Below are 6,844 nucleotides of genomic sequence, written 5' to 3' on the forward strand. Positions count from 1 at the left end.
TATACATGCGTCCTTCGTCAGCCCGCTGATGATGACTGCCCCAGAACTTGGGCACCGCTCTGCCGTAACCCCGGAGCACCTGGCCAACCTCCGGACCAAGCCTAGGAAGGCTGGAAACACCCCAAAACCCCTAGAAAATCCTAAGAACCGAGAGAGGAAAGATGATTTGGTGTGAAAAATGAGGCCCTCGGATGGCCTATTTATAGGCGAAGTTCGGACGGTCCGAACTGGGTTCGGACGGTCCGAACTGCCACTTGTCCGAGCCTTTAAGACACCTGGCTCTGCTGAGTTCGGACGATCCAAACTCGGGTTTGGAGGGCCCGAACTGTTCGGAGGGCCCGAACTGGTCCGTGTGCTCCGAACTGTTTGTGTCCTTCTGAAGTCATTTTTGGACCCCCAGGACCTACCCCACCATTTTCGGACGTTCCGAATCTGATATTTCACTTATTTTCACCAAATAAGGACTCCTTAAACATGTTTTGACACTTTTAAAATTATATGTCATTTTCTAACATGTTTAAAGTCACTTAATCTTGTAAAATGGAACCGGGCTACTACATTCTCCCCTTACTTAAGATATTTCATCCTCGAACAAATCTTAAGTACTGAATGCAGTAAAACACTGAATAAACATCTTTTATTCAAACTGATTCATTTTACAAGTTACAATCTAAAAATACCACAATTTAAAATAGCTCTGGATAATCTGTACGCAAACGACTCTCAAGTTCCCAAGTGGCCTCCTCAGTTCCTCGGCGCTGCCACTGAACTAGAACAAGAGGAATGGTTTTGTTGCGTAACACTTTATCCTTATGACCTATGATACGCAAAGGTCTCTCCACGTAGGTCAAATCTGAGTCCAACTGTACTTCAGACGGCTGTAAGATATGAGACTCATCTGCCACATATCGTCGCAACAGTGAAACATGGAACACGTCGTGGATATTTGACAAATACGGCGGTAACACCAACCTGTAAGCCAGATCTCCAACACTTTCCAGAATCTCGAATGGACCAATGTACCTAGGAGATAGCTTACCCTTGAAACCGAATCTCAAAATCCTTCGAAATGGCGAGACTTTTAAGAATACTTTCTCACCCACCTCAAACTGCAAAGTTCTGCGTTTAACATTTGCATAGCTAGCCTGTCGATCCTGCGAAACCTTAATTCTCTTCTTGATCTGTCCAACAATATCAATAGCCTGCTGGACTAACTCTGGTCCCTCAACCTGTCGCTCCCCCACTTCTTCCCAGAATAGTGGAGTACGACATCGTTGCCCGTACAACGCCTCAAACGGAGCCATCCCAATACGGCGATGGTAACTGTTGTTGTACGCGAACTCAATCAATGACAACTGATCTTGCCATGCTGGACCAAAATCCATAGAGCATGCTCATAACATGTCTTCAAGAGTACGGATCGTGCGCTCTGACTGCCCGTCAGTCTCTAGGTGATATGATGTACTCAAGCTAAGAGTAGTACCCATAGCACGCTGAAGACTCCCCCAAAACCTGGAAGTAAACCTTGGATCTCGATCGCTGACTATGCTCACAGGCACTCCGTGCAATCGAACAATTTCCTGGATGTACAACCGTGCCATCCTATCAAAACTGTAGTCCCGATTATAAGGAATGAAATGTGCTGACTTGATGAGTCGGTCCACTGAAGTCCATCGTGATCAACTCCCATTTCCACTCAGGAATAGGTAAACTATGAAGCAACCCTCCAGGTCGTCGGTGCTCTGCCTTGACCTGCTGACACACAAAACATCTAAAAACATATTGATACACACTCCTTTTCATTCCTTTCCACCAGAACCTAGTACGCAAATCCTTGTACATCTTGTTGCTCCCCGGATGAATACTCAACTTAGAACGATGAGCCTGGGATAAAATCTCCTCCCTCGGAGTATCATCCTCCGGAACAACAATATGGCCAGATAAACAAAGAAAACCATCTTACTGATAGTGGAATCCAGACGAACTATCATCCCTGGCTAAACGAGCCAAACGCTGGGTCTTCGGATCAGCCATCTGAGCGTCTCGAATCCGAGAATACAAAGCAGGCTTAGATAAGATCGCAAACATCTGGATACTCTGCATACCTTTTTTATGCTTGAAGGTATACCCTGAAGAACAACAATCTTCAATTTCACTTGCCACAGAACAAGTCTGTAGTGCAGACACTCGCACCTTGTGACTTAAAGCATCAGCAGTGAGATTAGCAGCTCCTGGATGATACTTCATTTCAAAGTCATAATCCTTAAGCAAATCCATCCAACGTCTCTGTCTCATGTTCAATTCTGTCTGAGTAAACAAATACTTGAGACTTTTGTGGTCTGTGAAGATCTCAAATCTTTCTCCATAAAGATAATGACGCCAGATCTTCAACGCAAATACAATAGCTGCTAACTCAAGATCATGCACTGGGTAGTTATTTTCGTGAACTTTTAACTGTCTAGAGTCGTATGAAATCACATGCCCATTTTGAGTCAGGACACATCCCAGTCCCTGAAGAGAAGCATCCGTGTACACTACATACCCTCCAGATCCAGACGGCAAAGGCAACACCGGTGCAAAAGTCAACCGTCTATGAAGTTCACAAAAATTCTCCTCCCATTCTGAAGACCACTCAAAATTCACACCCTTCCGAGTAAGTTGTGTCAGGGGTCGAGCCAGCTGCGAGAAATTCGCAAAAAATTGACGATAATATCCTGCTAGACCCAGAAAACTACGGATCTCAGCTAACGTCGTCGGACGCGACCAATTCATTACAACCTCAATTTTTCTCGGATCTACAGACACTCCATCCTTGGATATAATGTGGCCAAGAAATACCACCCGATCTTGCCAAAATTTGCACTTACTCAATTTGGCGTACAACTGTCTATCCCTTAGAGTCTGCAACACCAGCCTCAGATGATATGCGTGCTCATTCACATCATGTGAAAACACCAAGATATCATCAATAAATACAACGACGAACTTGTCCAGAAATTCTCGGAATACTCGATTCATCAGATCCATGAATACAGCCGGTGCATTAGTCAACCCAAATGGAATTACTAAAAACTCATAATGCCCGTACCTGGTTCTAAATGCTGTCTTAGCTATATCTTGATCTTGGACTCTCATCTGATGATATCCAGATCTCAAATCAATCTTCGAGTAAACTGAAGTACCCTGCAATTGATCAAACAGATCATCTATACGAGGCAAAGGATACTTATTCTTGATTGTTACACTATTCAACTGGCGATAGTCAATGCACAGACGCATAGACCCATCTTTTTTCTTCACGAACAGAACAGGTGCTCCCCAAGAAGAAACACTAGGAAAAATGTAACCCTTGTCCAACAGATCCTGAAGCTGCTTCTTCAACTCTCGCATCTCTGACGGAGCCAGACGATACGGTGCTCGAGAAATTGGCGAAGTACCTGGCATTAGCTCTATGCCAAACTCAACTTCGCGCACTGGAGGAAATCCTGGAATCTCATCTGGAAATACATCTGGAAATTCATTCACAATAGGAATAGCTTCTATACCAACACTTCCAGCGAATGTATCAACTGCATAGATGAGGTAGCGTTCCGCGCCAGATTCCAAAGCTTGAGAAGCTTTCAAAGCTGATACCAATGGCATCTGAGGTCGCGCTCCCTCACCATAAAAGAACCAGCTATCATCGCCAATCGGATGAAATTTTACCAATCTCTGGTAACAATCCACTGAAGCTCGGTATGTAGTTAACACATCAATTTCCAAAATGCAATCAAAATCCTCCATTGCTAATATCATGAGATTTACCATCAAGATATTCCCTTCGAACTCTAAAGGGCAACCCATCACTAGACGCTTAGCTGACGCAGACTGACCCATCGGGGTAGAAACAACAACCACTGTGTCTAGTGAAATGTATGGCAACTTATATCTCTTAACAAAACATGCAGATATGAAAGAATGAGATGTACCAGTGTCAATGAGTGCAAAAATAGGTATATCAAATAAAAAGAACGTACCCTCTATAACTTTCTCATTCTCATCCACCGCCTGATCATGCCTTAAGGTGAACACTTGGCTGGAAGTACGAGGTTTCAAATTAGAACCCCTGCCGACTGTCCCTGTGGCCTCTGCTGCACTAAAGCCTGAGAACCAGAACCTGAGCCAGAACCAGCTCCCCCGGCCTGTGGACAATCCTTCTTCAGGTGGCCAATCTCTCCGCATCAAAAGCACGCCCCTGAAACCTTTCGGCACCTGTTGGCAGGATGATTCCCACCACAATGCTTACAAGGACCTTGATTCTTTCTGCCGAAATGCATCACATCTCCGGATCCTGAGGAAGAAGAAGTAGAACCAGAGTTCTTGAACGACTGAGCACGGGGACCCAAAGAACTCGCGGGTCTAGATGAGTAGAAGGATCTGTTACGGCAGATGCTGTCCTCTGCTTGGTGACATCGGCTCACTAATCCCTCGTAAGTCATGTCGTCTCCCACAGCAACTCGGTCATGAATCTCCGGATTAAGACCTTGGAGGAACAGATTATACTTCGCCTCTGTGCTATCAGAAATCTGGGGGCAATAGGGCAGTAACTCAAAGAACTTCAACTGGTACTCATCGATCGACATCGATCCCTGCCGTAAACTCAGCAACTCACTTGTCTTCGTCTGTCGGAGAGCAGGAGGAAAATATAGCTTATGAAAAGCCGTGCGGAACTCATCCCAGGTAGCAACTCCTCGGGCTGCAATAAAAGGCGCAGAAGTAGAATCCCACCACTTCCGAGCTCGTCCTTCGACCAGGAAATCAAGAGTCTCCATCCGTTGCTCCTCAGTGCATCGGAACTCCCGGAAACAAACTTCCATATGTCGTAGCCAGTTTCCCGCATCCTTCGGTGACTCTCCTCCGATTAAAGGGTTCGGACCCATCTGCATAAACCTATGCATGCTGAAACGCCTGCGATCATCATGGCGATGGTGATGACGGCCCCGACGATGCTCTCGATTGTCCTGATCACCCCAGCGTCCACCTATGCTGCCGTGACTACTCTCGTCACCATGACCCGCCATCTACACGATGATTAAAGGTTAAACCCAATTCCAACAATCTAGATCCCAAGATTACTATGCATGCTCTGATACCATAAATGTAGTGACCCGCACCGTGATCACCTACTAATCAGAAGCTTAAGCATTCATTTAACTTAATTAAATAAATCAAAATTTAAACAGCGAAAAACTTAAACAACAATAAAATATTGTTTACAACCATATCGAAATAAACCAGTGTATTAACCCAAATACATCAGAAAACAAAAGCCTAGACAATAACCCTGCTGGTCCTCTATCGTCTAAGCTCTCCTGAAACCACCCGCATCGTCCAACCGTAGACCTGCCCCATGGAATAGGGTGTCCAGATACAACAAAGTACGGGACGTGAGCATGATAAGCTCAGTACGAGAGTATGAGTATACGGTGTTATGTGTGCATGAATGCAAGTGAACTGAGTACCAATACTCTCAGGTCAAGAAACAAGCTCATAGACTGGGCCCAGGGTACATAGCACGCTGCGCCGTCGCACCAGGAGGTGGCTTATATACCCAGTGGATAATGGTGACCTGATACTAGTACATGTGTCCAACCATCATGGTGACCTGACACAAGACTTACGTATCCAACCATCCACAAACTCGTAGGGTGAGCGCCCTACTACAGGATACCTCTAAGGTAAAAGCTCAATATGCTCATTTATACATCATACAGTCATGACATGCTATATATAAAGGCTTATAAAACATGCAATCACATAATCCATGCAAACACATAATACATGCATACTCAATTAGGATATCTCGAATAATACTTCTGTACCTCATAACCTAGGCAAGCTAGACCAACGCTATGTCCAAGCCTATAATTCGCACTATAATGCAAAGTACTCATGCATTATAATCTTATTCTAAAAGTCTTAACTACGCTATAACATACTCCCTATTTACTATAAGGAGCCAGAGCTATACATGCGTCCGTCGGCAGCCCGCTGATGATGACTGCCCCAAAACTTGGGCACCGCTCCGCCGTAACCCCGGAGCACCTGGCCAACCTCCGGACCTAGCCTAGGAAGGCTGGAAACACCCCAAAAACCCCTAGAAAATCCTAAGAACCGAGAGAGGAAAGATGATTTGGTGTGAAAAATGAGGCCCTCGGATGGCCTATTTATAGGCAAAGTTCGGACGGTCCGAACTGCCACTTGTCCGAGCCTTTAAAAATACCTGGCTCTGCTGAGTTCGGACGATCCGAACACGGGTTCGGAGGGCCCGAACTGGTCCGTGTGCTCCGAACTGTTTGGGTCCTTCTGAAGTCATTTTGGACCCACGGGACCTACCCCACCATTTTCGGATGTTCCGGATTTGATTTTCCACTTATTTTCACCAAATAAGGACTCCTTAAACATGTTTTGACACTTTTAAAATTATATGTCATTTTCTAACATGTTTAAAGTCACTTAATCTTGTAAAATGGAAACGGGATACTACAGTACTGGTTACCAAGACACAAGGTCAAAAATATCTGATCAAGAACAGACTTGGGCCTTGAGTATATAGCACGTTGTGTCGTCACTTTAGGAGGTGACCTACATACCCAATTGATGGTGACCTGACACAAGTCCATGTGTCCAACCATCCACGGACAGGATAGGGTAAACACCCTACTACAGGATATCACAAAGATACAAACTCAAGATGATCATGCATGCAACATAATATCATGTCATAATATATGCAGGTAAAATCATGCCATATAATCAAATAAATCATGCAAACACAAAATATATGCATACTCAGTCTGGATAT

The sequence above is a fragment of the Henckelia pumila genome, chromosome 3 (assembly GCF_033568475.1).
Source record: "Henckelia pumila isolate YLH828 chromosome 3, ASM3356847v2, whole genome shotgun sequence".
NCBI classification, from domain to species: domain Eukaryota; kingdom Viridiplantae; phylum Streptophyta; class Magnoliopsida; order Lamiales; family Gesneriaceae; genus Henckelia; species Henckelia pumila.